This window comes from Danaus plexippus, chromosome 10 (genome assembly GCF_018135715.1).
Source record: "Danaus plexippus chromosome 10, MEX_DaPlex, whole genome shotgun sequence".
Taxonomy (NCBI): Eukaryota; Metazoa; Arthropoda; class Insecta; order Lepidoptera; family Nymphalidae; genus Danaus; species Danaus plexippus.
Genome location: NC_083543.1, coordinates 1352253 through 1369975, shown reverse-complemented (window position 1 = coordinate 1369975; position 17723 = coordinate 1352253). Strand labels below are relative to the sequence as shown.

General features: G+C 29.2%; 1 protein-coding gene across 1 annotated transcript in view; it reads right to left on the bottom strand.

Moving 5' to 3' along the window:
• The window catches only part of LOC116767027 (acid sphingomyelinase-like phosphodiesterase 3a), a 29893-nt gene extending 15289 nt beyond the window's left edge, over nucleotides 1-14604 (bottom strand). Inside the window, exon 1 of the mRNA XM_032657175.2 lies at nucleotides 14477-14604. The gene's annotated coding sequence lies outside the window, so the exon portion shown is untranslated. The remainder of the gene's footprint in view (nucleotides 1-14476) is intronic.
• Between the last annotated feature and the right edge of the window lie 3119 nt (nucleotides 14605-17723).

Genomic DNA, 17723 nt, shown 5'->3' with positions numbered 1-17723 from the left:
ATTAAAGTCAGCATCTGTGATACGGCTAGACTGCTCGAGCCGACATCACTGAACTTTGCAAGAGACTTGGAACTAACTTTTGACAACTCTTTTGGAGAAATTATTTACGGTATTCAGTGTGAGTTAAAATGTTTACCTGGCGTTTTAATATCTACCTTAGAAAAATATTAGACATGAAGAATTTATATATTCAAGAAAAAAGGATAAAGTAAAAAATGAGAATTCATATGATACCTCTATTTGCTGTGAAATTTTTGATTTTTAATAGAATTATGCTTCCACGAATGAGTTTTTCATGATTGAATATTTCTATATCAAATTATCAGTCATTGCATTAACCTTAACTTTCACATGTTTCTAACCATTTTTAATTAATTTATATATCTTAATTGATGTATATGTACGTATAAAGTAAATATTATATTACCAAAGTGACGAAATTCTATCTATGCCAAAATATTATCTTTCAACATATCCACTATGAATATTCATGCCCATATTTAGATCAAGTTACACAAAATACGAAATTCTTATGAAAAACTTTTCCAACTTCAGAGCAACGTATTGGATAACATAACAACGTATTGGATATCTCAATTATCGTTTTATATGTAATATTTGACGTTTCTCGTCATTATATTAAAGAAATTGTACTATATACATATGTATATCCATGTGTCTATGCATTTTTGTTTAAATTGCTTTGTCCGTCGCGCAGATGTTTTGTCCCTAGTTTATAATTTAGACAGACCCATCTGACAGCTAGCTTGGAGGGTTAAAATTTTGTTTGAAGAGTGTAAATGGGATTGGTTTTGTTAGTCATTGTTGGTGTATTAAAACAGTTTTACATATAAATTTAATGTGGCTTTACAAACTATTCAACTTCATTAGAGACCTTAAAACCAATAGATAGAACATTTTCATAAAATTGAATTCAATTTTCACAATGTTAATCAAAATGAATTTGAAAATTATAAATAATACAATTGGAATAAAATGTAAAATAAAAACAGAATATATTTAAGTGTCTACTCTATACCCCTTTTATCGCGTTTCGTTTAAATGACATCAAGGAAATTACGATGCCCGCTTTAACATATGGTACGCTGAAACAATGTGCTTTTGATATAAAAGAAGGTATTTTTCATATTGTTCCAGTTGAATGTAATAACAATACCTATCAAGCTTATTGAATTTATGTTTAATTTATATCCATATATTGAACATTTGTAATATCTTAAATAAAGGTTATAAATACAAATATATTTTATTATTTTTAATGAAAATTAATTCTAAAACCAAACGAATTACGATGAAGTAGTTTTTGTTTTCATTAATTTTCCATGTATGGTATGCTGTAACCTATTCAATAACTACTAACAAATATAGGAAAGTTAGAAACAGAATTAGCTTTTCCTACAAAAGGAACGACATATATCTATGTGTTACATTATTTATGTAGTTCGAATATCTCTTAAGCGTCGGCGAGTCACAATTCATCTTAAACGCTTTGAGTGCAACTGTCCGACCGCAACTTGGGAGAAAATATTTACTATTACTCTCTTCCTCGCAATTTGCAGTAACATTGCTATTATCTATATCTCGAGTCTCTGTTCTAAAATGTTTATATTTTGCTAGTTTTATTTTGATTTCTAGAAATACAATAATTTAAAAGTGTAATAGTTTGATATTTATACAGTCTCCTTTGTCTTCTTCGTAAAAATATATAACATCGGCGTCCGATATTGTTAGCACAAAACAGAGCGAATCATCTCACCGCCCAATTTATCGGTTTCCGTTGAGGTTGACTGTCGAAGCCACAGAGAATGAGTCTCGATGGATACCTCAAAATTTAAATGCTTAAAATGCTGTTCAAAACATTCCTTTGTAGCAAGAACTAAAGACGGATGCTACCCCTGCCTTCTGCCTTCAATATGTGTCCCAGTTTGTGGACTAGCCACCCATAAAAGCCTGCCTTACCCATTGTTCATTATTCCAGAGTGACCTTGCTAATGTCAGATATACTCTCTTCACCATAGTCCAGATTAATTGGCCGCACTTGCTTTGTTTATGAAAATTCAGTTTCTCCGTCTTACAAAAATTTCGTACCTTACTATACTCCGGTTGCACTCTTGAATATAACTTTCATCAGCGCACCGATGCGTATGTATATATTCACAATCAAATCAACTATGATAGTGGCTACTGCTCATCACAACTCAACAAAGTGATGATCAGGAGACGACTTGTTTATTTAAACATTTCAGAGGAGTTTGTGATGTACCACCCAACCAAGAGACCAGCTTTCAGCGTAGCTGGTCTTTTCGAAGATATTAATGGTCATCAAAGGTTGTTTCTACTTATTTTGACTAAAGAGGAATACAAATTTCTGGTGGGGGACGCTTATGGGGGCAAATTTTAGAAAACAAATGTTAAGTTGTAGCAGTTTTACTTGACGTCTGGAAAACTTTGAACAGGATCTAGCAGAGTAGCGTTAGTGGTAAGTTTTCTAGCTTTTACAAGTGTTCTCTGATTGCAAAAAATTCTATAACTCTAAAGTATTGTGCTCTACGACGTATTGTTAATTACTCCTACGTCTGAAACAATTGTGGTCAAAGCATTACTTTTTCAGGAGTCTGTCCAGTCCGATACTCTTTAAGAGCTGTTATTATCGGGTGATTTGTTTGCAAGGATGACAACACAGGTTTGAAGTGGTATCAATCCTGTTCTAGGTCTATTAGGGATCATATATAATTTGATAGAGAGTTCATGGTAGTGGATGTTAATTATAAACTCCGAATAGAGCGATGAAAATCTCTTTATATATAAATTAAACCATATAGAATTAAAAAAAAAATCTTTAAAATAGTGACGAGACAGTTTAATAGGTAAAAGCATATGGAATGCGATAGAACTGAGTTTGCAAGTGCGAATCTTGCTCGCGTCAGAGGGTTTATCATTCAAAATTTCAAAATTAATTTTAACTTAAATATCAGTCCAACAATGCCTTAATGTTAAAAACGTAATTGCAAGGATGATAATGGTATACAATTTATCACCTTCAGCTTCATGTCGGTCTCCCATCAGCTGGAATGATGATAGTCAAAGGCTAATAAGTTTGAATTAAAAAATGAAATTCTCATCATAAGTAAATGAGACCATGATAGAAGTCAAAAAAATATTGAAATCCATATATAATTTATTGAAATAGACATTGGCGACTTCCTTTAAGTCATACAATTATATGATATATATGTATATATATATATACAGGTAAATGTGCGGAAGATTCAATATTTTGATAATAGTCAATATATATATATACAACAATATAGAAGACAATATCAGAGCATAGAGCGTATTTATCCATCAAATTAATTTTACACACTGTGAGCTATCATTTACCATTTACATTTACCATTTCTGAATTATTTATTATGCATTGGAAACATTTGATTTTCAATTTAACTTAAAACTTTTTCTTAAAAGTAAAATGACTTAAGGGAGTCAACACATGGGAATTCTACACAACAAAGCAATTGAATCACTTACCTCTGACAGTTTGTTAATAAAGAGTGACATCGAATTTAATTAAAATCAAACAAAATATAATAAATATTGGTTTTATTCATAACAAAATAAACTTAGAAAACCAATAGGAGGTATTTGATGAGCAATTTACTTAGTTTTAATTATTTTTATATCATCAAAATTAATTAGGTTATTCAAATTATACTAGATTCTATATTTTTTTTCATAAAATGGATTTATTTTACTATTATATACGTTTTTTAGAGAAAAGTGATTGATCTGAAATATTTTAAACTTTAGTTTCAACAATTATCATTACGATATTTACTGCTTTATGATATACAAGAACTGATTTTACACCACTCTTAAAAAAGTAGCACTTTGCTATCTTTTCTAAGACCGAGTGATACACCAGTTTCCACCGATTTATTGACAATAGTCGTCTAATAGGCATTTCTTTATTATATTTATTTAAAGACTTTGCAAGTGAGACTAGTAATGTAACTATAAAAAAGAGTCTTAAAATCTGGTTCCAAATTTTAAATAAACCTCCCGCTACATGGAGACTAAAGAAGGAAGTTTTTATACTTTGAAAGTTTAACAAAATCTTATAAAACCATTCAGTCGTTTGCAGTCAGAAACCTTACCCAAGGAAACAAGAGAAATATTTGTTCGACTAGTGAGAAGAACATCATGTGCATTATTTTGGCAACTTATTGTTTTATTGTAATATGTTCTTGATGCGGAGATTAAGCACTTTAAACAGAAGTATCTAATGTTAGATAAAAATGCTTGTAGTGACAAAAAGAAACAATGGCTCTTGTTGTTTTACATCTGTTTTTCAACGTCCCATTCCTACATCCCATTACTTACATAGTTGGTGTATTCAAATTTGTTTCACTATGACACAATAAATCAATATTCATATATCTCCTTTTATTAATATTAATTTTTTAACAAATTTTGCAAACAAACGCAGTGGATCATATCAACCCCGCCTACTTCAATATAGATGATCAAAATTATTTATTTGTGAAAACAAATATTTCTCCTAGATTAACAATTTCGATAATTGATTTGAAAACATATTATACCCTTTTAATAAATAAATCGATACTGTTCAGGTACTATGTACATATAGAGTATTGTTATGAATTCTATTATATTATTTGATACTACAAAAATATACGATATTTTGCATTTCAAACAAATTTATAAGAAAGAAAATATATTCGAGATTTTATTAAAAGGTATCCTTTTTGCGGTCTGTTTTGTGTATTTTCCTTATTTATTTGTTAGAAGAATTGAATATTTTGTTTTTTTAATATTATAATACAAACATAATATAGTTTTTTTCTATGTATAGGATTTTTGATTAATCCATTGAAACAAATTCCCTCCGTAAACGAGGTTTATTATACTGGCACATGTTTTACGTAAACATACATTACCATTATGTACCTAGCACATCATAAAGCTTCTAAAAAGGCCAAGTCAAAAAGGTTCACTATATACCTTTAAGTATAAAGAAGGTAAAAGTATTTACATAACGACGGCATAATGGGTTCAAGCTGCTAAATGTGCGGTGATGTCAGCGTGATGTCATATGAGGTACAGACGGGAATAAATTCTGGACTGTCTCGCTTCAAATAAAATATTGTTATCAGGTTATTTACTATTATGATGTGGTAGAAATGTGCTATCAAACATTTTGATTGTAGATTGGCAAATATGTCCCTTTATGGCATGAGTTAGAAACGCAGAGAGTGGAACAAACACATTAAAGGGGACTTCCGGACGAGGACGTTAATATAATAAGATTGAACATAAGCCTTAGGGATTTATACAATCACATTAGTTAAGAATAGCAAGAATGAAAAATTAAGACAAGTAACAATTTGTAAGAGTTTCTTATATTTAAAACTAAATTTATATAAAAAATGTGATTATTGATTTTAATTTATTTTACTATTTAAATGTATTTTTTATTGATATCATGATTATTATTATTATTTATTTTACTATATTTATATTTGGGATTTTTTTTTTCCGAAAACCATACCTAGCGTTATATCAGTGAATATAAATATATAAATAAAAATATAGTATTTAGTTATTTTATATTATAAAATATATTAATCAAATCCTGATCATTTAATATTCATAAGTTTCCTACTTTGCTATCTAGATATTACTTATTCTTAAAATAAAAATATTCTCTCAATCTAATAAAAACAAATAAAACTCTATTACATTGCACATGTTAATTCCAAGTTTGTTCAATAAATCCGTTACAGAGCAGATCCTTTTATCTTAACGCAATACCTTGAGCTGCAATTACTTTCTAAAACAACTAACCAATATTAGATTCCGTTTCTGACCATAATGAACCATGGTTAAAGAGAAAACGAGGTTCAAATTAAAAAGGTTGCCTTGTTGTAATCAGAGTTACCCATTAATTGACCCTATCCTTCCTCGTATTTCAACTATTTACGCAAAATTGAGCTTCCCTCGTGTAATTAAAGGACGCGATGGCTAGACTTTGTATTTGTCCGTACGTTACTATGACGACGGGTGTTAGTATTGTCTTTAATAAAATAGCTTTGGTAACTGTAAACATAACAAGGAAACCTATATTTTATTATGAATTTAACCAAATTACTCACTGAACTTTTCGAAGTGTAATTATGTGATTTTTTTCTTGTATTAGTAGCTATACAAATATGAAACGTAATTTATAGAAAATAAGTACTTTGTGACATAAATTTTCATACTTAAAGCGAATTAAACTTAATTAATTTGAAACGCAAAATTTAAATATAATTCCATCGTAAACTATATTTTTAATGATTATTGAAATAGATTAAACTTGTATAATTTTAAATATCTTCGCCAAAATAACTTTCAAGGTTTCACGTGCAATGAAATTGATGAACACATTTGTATAGCGTAAAATTTATTTCACTAGAAAAAAATCTGTTTAAATAAGTATTATGTATAATGTTTTAGTATTGTCACAAAAATATTCAGAAAGCAGGACAAGAACTTGACAAATCGTTTGTATCCCCATCCTTGATTCTTTATACATTACTTACAATTATCCAACTCAAGTGTTCGCTCACCTTCGAGGACCCTTCAAATAAAATCACAAAGTCTTTTACGTTAAATCTGTTATGTATTTTGTGTAAGTAATAACAATGTCTACAAGTCTTGAATATGAATCAAATATATTAATTCTGTACGATATATTTCTTTTACTTGATTTGATTATAATATGTTGACAAGTTGACATTGTTACTTTACTAAGGTTTTAATATAGCAGAATAATTTCAGTAGGTAGGGAATTGATCTGCTCAACGGAATGTTCAATTTCTTTTTACATGTTCCCAGCCTAATCACATTTAAATAAAATCTACCACAAAATAATAGGGTTTTTCATACGTATCATTGGTGCTATAACCCATTAATTATTCGCTTTTAATTTAAAGTATTAGACATTCAGTTTTAAAACAACATTTACTATAGATTCTACAGTTTTTTTAACATGACATCGACGTAATGCTATTATCTTGAAATCTGAATCTAGAATGAGAAACCGAAATGCACATAAGTATGACATATTTGCTCGCTGGCAGTGTGCAATTTTATAAAATACTTTAACTTCGTGTACACAATAATATGGGTGGACTGGTATATCGAATTGATATATTTTCTTCAATTCAGTGGATTGAACCGAAGTCTAGTATAAAGACTTTTTCATTTGTTGTACTCAATATTATTTTTCTAACATAATCCATACATATTTTTATGCTCAATATCAATGTTATATGACCAATGCCTCAATCAACTTGGAAAAGTAAAGAAAAATTTACACAAATAATAAGCCTAAAAGGCGTCCATTATTCAGTGTGCATTATTAAGTTTCCTTATTAAAATATTCATGCTGAAATTCACGACATGGAATAATGATAAGGGACAAGAATTAATGATAGCACAGTCGCAAAGTTACCCCTAACGAGTCTTAATAGCGGACCTTACTCTCTCTAAAGCCCCTATCGCTACAAAGGTACAAGTATAATATTATCTCATTTAAATTCACCCACTTCACTCTATATTTGAGTGACCACTGCCTGGATTTTTATGTACATGTAGTTGTATAGAAATATGGTATTGTAAATCTTGGAGTATTGTTTGGTTACTTTGCAAATTACCCCCATTCTGTGGTTACATTTTATTAACTGATACCGATGGCACCCATAAAGTTCATTATAGAAGTTTTGAAACAAAGATTTTTATATCCACTACTGCGTGATTGTTTCCAAGAAAACTTAGCAATAGTTAAATTGTTGTTATAATAATGGAATGTATTATTTAGTCATTTATATATGCTCAAGGCCACGTGAGAGTGCCCCCAGAGAATTCTTAGGCAGGGGTAATGTTTATGAGGGCTTTCATCGTTTTAACCCTTGCCTTTACTCCAGTATTTTTGTACCTTGCATGTTTTTAGGTCAAATTGCTTTATGTTACCTACCTTTCTTATAAGGCAATTTAGAATGTGCTATGTGCTTTTTCTTTAGTACTTTTATGTCATTTTAATATTTACTTTTTTTGCACTATTTATAAAAATATTATAGGTAACAAATTTGTTTATTAATTAAATATTTAATTAAACAAACACATTAAACACCAGCAATGGTGTCACTTTTTATTTTACCTAACTCACGACATTTTAAGACCATTAAGTTCATTAGAATCACGATATTTTCCATATAATCAAGTAAATGACCGAACTTATTTCATTTTTCCTTATATTTTATGAGACGGGGCATAATTACAAGATTCTTGGTTAATTCCAAAAATGTAAAAACAATCAATTATAAAATTAACGGTACCGAACATAAACTTTGTAATTTGGGGAAACCAAGGAATACTTAATTTATTGAACTAACTACAAATTAACAGGATAGAAAATTAAATATATAATATATAATAGATATAATAATAATATATAATAGATTTTTAAATAATAAAATTAGCGTAGTATATCTGAATAATACTAGTTTCATTTAAATGAATAAAACTCGCGAAAATCTTAGATCTCATTAGGATAGAAAAATCAAAATTTTGAAAACAACTATGTTAAAAAATTATAAGTTCTACATTATAATGTATACAGTTCATCTTTATTCAATACTTAAGCAGCGTAAATAAACAAGCCTCGATGAAATTAAGCAATAGACATCCTTAGTCAAAGGTCACTTGTGAGTGAAAGATCTTTATTGAGATAGTCGTTTAAGATAATAGCTCTGCTGATCACACTCAGAAGACGAGGTCAAATACATCTCAAAGATTAAATTATACTCCTGTCAACTTGAGATCACAAAGAAATTAAAAAGTATAGATCGGACTATTATCTATAAATTATACTACAATGTAGGTATCTGATAACATTGTATATCAAAGAAAAAGTAGGAAATTTAATGATATTTATTTGCAAATATGATTATGTAAAGTAACATAGCGCTGAAACAAATAGGAACTATGATTTGTTTTTCTATTAATACTAGGAACCATCATAAAACAATTTTTGCTCATAAATGTCCGGCAAACGAGCTTTAATCCTCTGTCCCACGTAGTTTCCACAATTCTGCAATATTTCTATTCGCATAAAACGATAATAAAGCTGCAAAGGTTACATACGATGGAGGCCAATTTAGTATTTGAATACGATTGGACACGGGTAGAAACAAAATACCAGAATATTTGAAATCTTTGCAAAAATAAACGTTCAAAGCATTTTGCTTTGACCAAACTTCGGCCTGATTTTACCACACCTTTCTTTCCCTTTCATTGTTTTTAGGGTTATTTTGTCAAGGGGTCGACATTGTATGTATAGGATAATTTTCCCCTGTTTCATAAAGACGTTAATGTTAGAATAAAATTTTCAGTACATATTTGAAATATCTCAAATAATATAGTTGTTAAGTTACAAAAATCAGTTACATTACTTCCGGCGAAAATGGAAATTCTTTTTAGTAAAATTACAATAGCAATAACAATTCAAGGAACAAAAGCTCCTATTCACTCATTTTCGTTTAAGCAAATATGTTATTAAATTACATATTCCAATTCGATTCCTAAAGAAATGTCATATCGTAAAAAAGTTTTTTAGTTAGATCGATGTTCAGTAGTGTGTCTTAAGTTATAGAAAATTTGATCTTAATTTCATGAACTTTCAATAACTGTAGATTTAAACTTTTAACCATAGAGCAACACATAAAAAGGAGTTAAGAGAGGAAAGGAGTTTTTATACTATTAATATATTTATTAACGTGTCAATCTTGTCTAAAGTAGTTATAATATTTTCTATAATGGCAATTACTTTTGTCAAATTATTTGTGATTTTCTATTTGTACTAGGTAATCAAATATAACTTTGATAGAAAAATTCGCCATTATATGGATCTACAAAACAAATACAGTTTATTTTATTGATAAGTTCTTATTTAATGCCTTTACTTTAAGTCTTTCCCTCAAATTAATCAATGAGAAAATGATTTTTCAAAACATGATAATATCAATTTTAGCCCCTCACTTGGGCCAATAGAAAAAAATGGCTTTTCATTTCCTCGATTGCCACCAAAAATTCTTCATAGAGCAATGTAGGTTGAGGCGACATGTTTTAGTATTTTTCCTATAAAATGTTTTCGATTACGAGCGCAAAAGGTACTAAAGAACAAAATGAACGTTATTTATCTGTAATTTTATTAAATAAATCAAAATCTCTTTATTTTAATTGAATATAATTAAAATTAAATATTATTAAAAATAAAATTAAAAAAAATGTAAAGTTGTAAGTAATTATTATTGTATTACTAAAACTCCGTGTCTGTGTCACAGACACTTTCATCTCGTCTGCCTGTAATCACGCTTGCTGTAAAGGCGCCGAAACGTCGGGATTGCTTAGTTATAATATACTATAAAACGTGTAGCAACAACAACAAGTTTCATTTAAATGAGTGCAAGCGCAATTCTTAGACATCATTAGATTTTACATGTTAGTTTTATTAATAATTTTATAAATTTCTTCATATTATTTGAATATTTCATATGAGTATTTCTTAAGAATGCATTAATACTAACACATCCACACACTAAATCTCTTCTGAATTGTTTGCTCATGTCATAAAAAACAGCTAAAATACTCGTTACCTGTCGCTCGACTAATTAATATTATCCGTTTTGTGTCATGGCTCCAACAGGGTTAAGTTATGAGAAAGAATGTATAAAATGGAGCTCAGAAAAGAGTACTTTAAATATTGATGGTATATATGTGTTAAAATAGTATCAAATTACTTTAATAATTTTTAAACAGCTTTTAAAGGCAATACCTTCGATCATATAAATAGGAGCAGAGTCACGAATATTTTTATATATTCATGAATATTTTGTTCCTATCCGTATATTTATGTTCCACTTTGCCTTTTTTCTGGTGGAAATTTTGTTATGAGTGTCAACCGATCACATTTATTTTTTTATTTAAGTCATATAAAGACGTAAAATTATATTTTACAATTCTTCTGACAACGATGAAAATTATATAAAAATCAAAATATAGTTAATCAGCTTTTTATTTTTAACACTGCCTAGCTTTTTAAAATGAGAAACATAATACATAGATGTATGTTTTGCCCTTTATTGTTAGTTTCAGCGTGTATAAGAACTTATCCACCGCGCTCTTAACTTTTCAAATACAACTAAAAGGATTTTTGTTAAAAATCACTCTATAAGAGGATCAAAATGCAATTTAGGATGCATACAGTGAAGTAAAGAACTTTTTACTGGTAAAAGTTGTGTCCTACGAGATAACTAAGTTCTTTCAACGTTCATGTAGATTTCAGACCCATTTGCTAAGTGTATTGCAAATAAAATTGGACTGTATATCGTCGTCAAATTGTTATTGGCATATAAACGCTAAGCGACAAATCGATTAAAGTCCAATTCTCAAAACGAGTGAATACCTAATAAACGTCGAAGAAAATGGACTACTACATAGTTATGGCATAATAAAAAAATTATAACTTTCATATTAAATTAATAGAGAAAAAAATAAAAGGGATTTTTTTCATAATATTAATATCATTCGTTAATATGAAAGTGTCTTTATGAATAATTTTCTTAATATGCATTTACAGGCGTGCCATATTGCTTTCGGGTAACGTTATTAAACACGTGATTTTGCATGTTCTAGGAAGTGGGTTAACTGAAAAGTGCAGGTTCTGGAGCGAACCGTGAAGCAAAATAACCCTTATTACAACACAATAAGTATTGAATGTGAAATTTATGATAATATTCTAAGATCATAGTCGCAAAGTTTAAACGGAATATATGAAGAGAATCGAAACAAGATACTTGGGGTTGTCTTTCATGTTCCTGTGATAATTAATAATAATATATGACACTATATTTTTATCAGCACGTATTTAGAATATAATGAATGATAATTGATACCTACTATTCTACGTACTTTTTTATTACTTCATAATATTTTTTAACCAAATTTTGTCCATTTACATGTCCTTTCGTCAAACAAATATTCCAAAACCACTTGATTGAATATAAATGTTGTTCTTTCATGCAAAATGAACCGTCGTATCTTTCTGCTTGGACCTCCAAAGTCTTGTAAAGTTCAGTTAGCAAATAACTTTAAATTATATAAAATACACCCCTTTAAATTATATAAAATACACCCCACATAAAAAAAAATTAACTCGCATAAAGCAATACCAATTATCTTAGTGATAAAGCTAAAGTATTTTAAATGACACAGGACGAGTAGTATCCGAAAGGCTTAGTTTCATTTAAATGAGTACACTCGAAAATCTTGAGCATCATTATAAGTGAAACAATTGTGCTGCTTTAGAATAACAGTACGGAAAAGATCCACATCAAATCGAAGCGTGTTTTCATTGTTTGCAAAAAGATAATGGTTTCAGTCCAGCTTAGTTTATAACGCCAAGTTTTACATCGACAACAATCACTAAATATATATATATATATATGTGTGTGTGTATACTGGGATCTTTTCACCTTAGGAAGAAATGTTTACTATTGATTTTAATTAATAGTCTGTTTTGTACGAGCCACTATAAATTAATTAACTTTAACAGACACTGTCACTGTTTCAACAATTCAACCAATTTTCGTATTATAAAATATCATTTTTTCAATAGATATGGTTGATATACATTTGTAACGATCATCCATTCACAGTAATTTTGTAAAATAAACTTCCCCTATTAAATTTCCGATGTCGCTGTTGTATTTTATTGAGTTGGTTTCATTCGACGTCTTAAAGTTAAATACAATACTAAGGTTATGACGTCCATTTCAGTATTATAGCAAATTTTTATGATGTACGCATCTAAAAAAATTTGATATTAATATTCATACAAAAAAATATATATAAATTCAACTCAAAATTTTTGAAAACATTAAAAGACTAAGCAAAATGATGATTAATAAGGGCATCACCTTGGCATCGTTTTTCTCTATGCCTGGCAACGCTTGAAAGGTCGGCCTTCACGATGGCTGGATAGCTTCAGAAAAGATTAATTAGAAAACGCACCCTTTTATAATTGCTTCCAAATTTATTGGTTAATCTAAATTACTTTAACAACGTAAGCCGAATACAGTGAAGAAGCATTTTTTGTATGTAATTATAATAATTAGTTAGTGTTGTGACGACTATATTTGCTTAAGGAGTCTTGGTGCCTCTTTGAATATGGTATAATAAGGAACGTTGCACAAAATGTACATTTATCTAATTGTGTGTCATAGAAAGTGTTACTAACATATTTATGGGAATTGGTATAAAACATTTTCAAAGTATTTATCCATTCTTATCACACGGTTTTATCAAAACCATAACAATAACCTACATATAGATATAGTTACATGGACAACCTATAATAGTCAGTCCTGAGGATACGTTAACGTTTAAATACGCCTACAATAAAACATTTCTTATTTAACATTTTGAGATTTTATATTACTTTAATATAAAATTTGAATTCAATAATGAAAAAAGTTAGAAGTGTATTCCAATCTGTTGATATATTGTTTAAAGAAGTGAACAAAATAATTTTATCCAACAAGAAATGATGTAAGATTGGATTGGAGAAAAAGCAACTAATTGTTGAATAAATTATTGAAGAGCAATTTCCAATTTAAAAGAAATGTTAATTACACATTTAAATTAGGTGCGAAAACCACAAAACCTTAAAGCAGTGCAAATTACTAACGAGCTAACTGAATTTGCTATTCAAAGTGTGTTAAATAATCCACTGTTGATATAATAATTGTTCGTATTTTTAATATGAAACATATTTTTGAACTGATGTCGATTTTCATGCAGTTTTAAGAATTTCATTATGACCTTCCTAACAACTTTATGGAAAACAATTTTTCGTTATTATAAAATAAACAACATAAAGAGGTATGAAAAATATCTTTTATACTTAAAATATTCTGAAGCAACATTCATTTAATAATTGCATATAGAACATTCATTGCCAATTGCTCCTACTAACGCTGTCTAGAGACAACGACCCCTCCGTAGTCTTGCTACGATGTAGCAAAAGACGAATGCGACTTTGTCTAGGATTACATTTTAATTAATTGAATTAATTAGTCTCTCTAAAACATTAATTTGAATATTAAAATGTGGATGCAAAAAATAGATTGAAATATTACAAAATATTATAATTTTCTCATTAATTAACATAGTACTGAATAAGACTTCACGATCATAAAAGTATTGAAATATGAAATATTTTACGTAAAGAGCTAAAAGTATAAGAAGAAGAATAGTAAAATTTATAAGAGAAATTCATTATAATATGATTAAAAAATAAAATAAAATAGAATACTAATAAAATATTTACCATAAAACAATAGTCCCTTTTAAAACACAACCAAAAAGCCAGGACACCACAAACAAAAGATTTCTGTTAACAGCCACGTTACTATCACGATAACACTCGAACCGAACGCGACACGTCCGAACCCCGCGGCAATCGGACGACGAATGTCAGGTGGTTCGAATACCGTTCAACTTTTGACATTCTCGGGCTCGGTATATGCATAAACAAGTTTCCTAATTTATACGACTACCTGACACTTATTAATAAACGTCTGTTTTGTGTACTCTTTAAATATTTCATTAAATTTAATTTTGGGTTATGATAAACATATATTATTGTTATGAAAATGTATTTAAAATGAATTCTTCTTCAGTTTTGTGAATTCATGTTTTATTATCTATTTGCATATAATTTTAAATAACAATCTGTCCATACATAGTTTTGATGTCGATCGCAACAAAATATATGATCCTGACCTGAAGAAAGTATATTATTTTTCTATCTCAGTGTCACAAGCAATTAAGAATACTCGTCATTTATTACTTGACTACTATTATGTTATAATATATTATCACAAATAAAAAAAATATATAATTCACAGAAATAAACACGTATCAACTTTTTGTATTTAACTTTTATCACTCAATTCTCCGTAAAATGTATTACATTTTACATGACATTAAGTTATAATATCTGACTTCGTAACAGCAATACTGTTTTGAGCAAATAAAAATAAACTTCATAGCCTTAAACAGCAATAAGCAATTTTACATTATAGTTATTTTTCTTTTGCGAGAGTTTAAAAATAAACTAGAGGAACATGTTACTTTATTTAATAATTAATTCTATATTTACATGGAAGCAATCTAATAATTTCAAAAATGTAGTACACTAACCACGGGTATCTTCTTGTTTATAATAAGGATTTGATATTAAGAAAGCTGTTTTTTCCATTATTTTGACATTAATAAATTATACTAAAATTTTGCAAATATTTTTTCAGTCAGCTGTAAACGCTTAATATGTTAATAATTTTGTTAAGCCTAGTTAAAAATAAAGTACAGGTAATCTGTGATAAAATGTATTACACGTCTTATTTCGTTGTGCAGAACATTTATCTAAAATTGAGTTTGCGATTGCTGGGATTAAGTCTGACGGGAATGCATCCTTACAATTGAACTCAATATAATCAATTTAATTACATTTCACAGGGTTTAGGAACGTTGGATTAGTCGCAAATAGAAATTCTTTTCTTCCCTCTCTCGATAGCCTTTGTATTACTATAAAACGCAGAGAATTATATTTGATTGGAGTTAAATGTTATTATTATAATAATGACCAAACACCATAAAATTTCTTTAGGTTTTCTTGCTAATTTTATGATATATATCGGATATACAAATATCACATTATTGCCTCAATTTGTAGCTCAGTATACTGTAACTATCTATGATCGATGACTTGGTATAGTTTCTTACATTTTCTGTAGTTGTAAAATAAAATATGAAATTTGAAATTAGAGAAAATAATTTTTTCGAGCTTTGATGGTTTTAGAAAAATGAATTTGCTTCTTCACAAAGTTGGGCTAGCGTGAAATATGTATATATCCCGTGTTCTAATTCATATCAAAGCTCACTAGTAAATTAAAATTTCATTTCACACACCGGATAGTTATTTTTTTATATCTCGTGGTAACATTCCATTTTTTCGATTATAAACGAAATTTAGTTTTAGTTTCCCACCGATTACTTGTTATATATTGAATTTATCATATTATATGAGAACAAGTGTAAGTCAATTTAGGCTTAGGTCACTTTAAGGTCCTATTAATTTAGTATGTCAATTATTATAATATAACTTTAGAAGGCACAGACTTCAAAAGGAAATGTCCTTTAAGAAATTAAGAATGGTGTATATTAAGTAAGTTATTAATATTGATTATTGAAAAGTAAATAAAAATAGTGTTCGTTTATCTACATTAGGAGATTTTTATGCAGATATTTAGAATTTATTTTTAGATAGGTTAGGAAATTGTATTTAAGTGCAAAATCTTCTTTTTGCTTTTTAGTTCCTGGGTTCCTATGTTGATTTTTAAGAAGTCGTTTTTTTTACTTTAATATAATTTTATGTTTTGCCTGTAATAATTACACAATTATAATAGTCGAGCTTTGGAGTAAGAAATTGACAAACATGTGTCTAAAGCGTGATAAAGAAAGGAATATAGCACATGAAGTGTAGCATTCGTGTAATCGGGGAAAAAACCTAGGTAATAATGAAAATGTTTTTAAAATGATAATCGGCTCAATGTAGAAAGTTACTACTAATTTTATTATTTTTCGAAGTAATCCCCGTTCCTTTTTACACATTGTCGCATTCGATGGAACCACTGTGAAAAGCAGTGGGCCCATTCTTCCTTAGGGATGTCTTTTTTGACATTTTCGTACACTTTCACTCCATGTTTAGGGCTCGTAAAGCGAATACTTCAAATTTTATCTTTAATTCTTGGAAATAAATAAAACGTCAGGCGCCAGGGCACGACTTTGTGGTGGATGACTCTCGACACCTGCCGTAGTCAAATATTTAACAGTCCGTTTTGTGGAGTGCGCTATAGCATTGTCGTGGCAAGGGAGGATCCTGCTTCGAGGGCGCTACTGTAGCAATTTTTTTGAGACAACAGGCAAACAGCGATTGACTTACAAGTCTGCAGCAACTGTAGCGAAATGACCTATCCAATTCAAGAATGAGGGAATTATATTTTTCCTTACATTCTGCCTTTTTTACCTTAGTTGGCAGATCCTCGAAAGGTAATACCCACTGAGCCGAATGTCTTTTGGTTTCGAGTTCGTACCAATATATCCAGCTTCATCACCTGTGACGATATCAAATACACTATTTGAGTCACCACCACTATGCGAAGGTGTTTCTGGCCGTCGGTTAAAGTATTGGGAATCCACAGCACTGATATTATCCTCAGTAGTGGCTATTAAAGGACGTCCCTTACGGGAATCATCATGTTGATTGCTACGTTCACGCCTAAACTCTTAAACCAATTGAAAATAGTGACACGAGATGGGTCTTCATTAAAAAACGCTAATTGCAGCTTATCATAGCTTTGTTGTTGAGTAAGCCCACAACGAAAGTCATAATAAATCATTGATTGAAAATTTTCTCGCTTTAGGTTTATTTTCACGTGTAACAAGAATTACAGACTAGCCGCCAATTTACAAAAACTAGTGACAAATTGATGCAACATAATATATTAGGATGC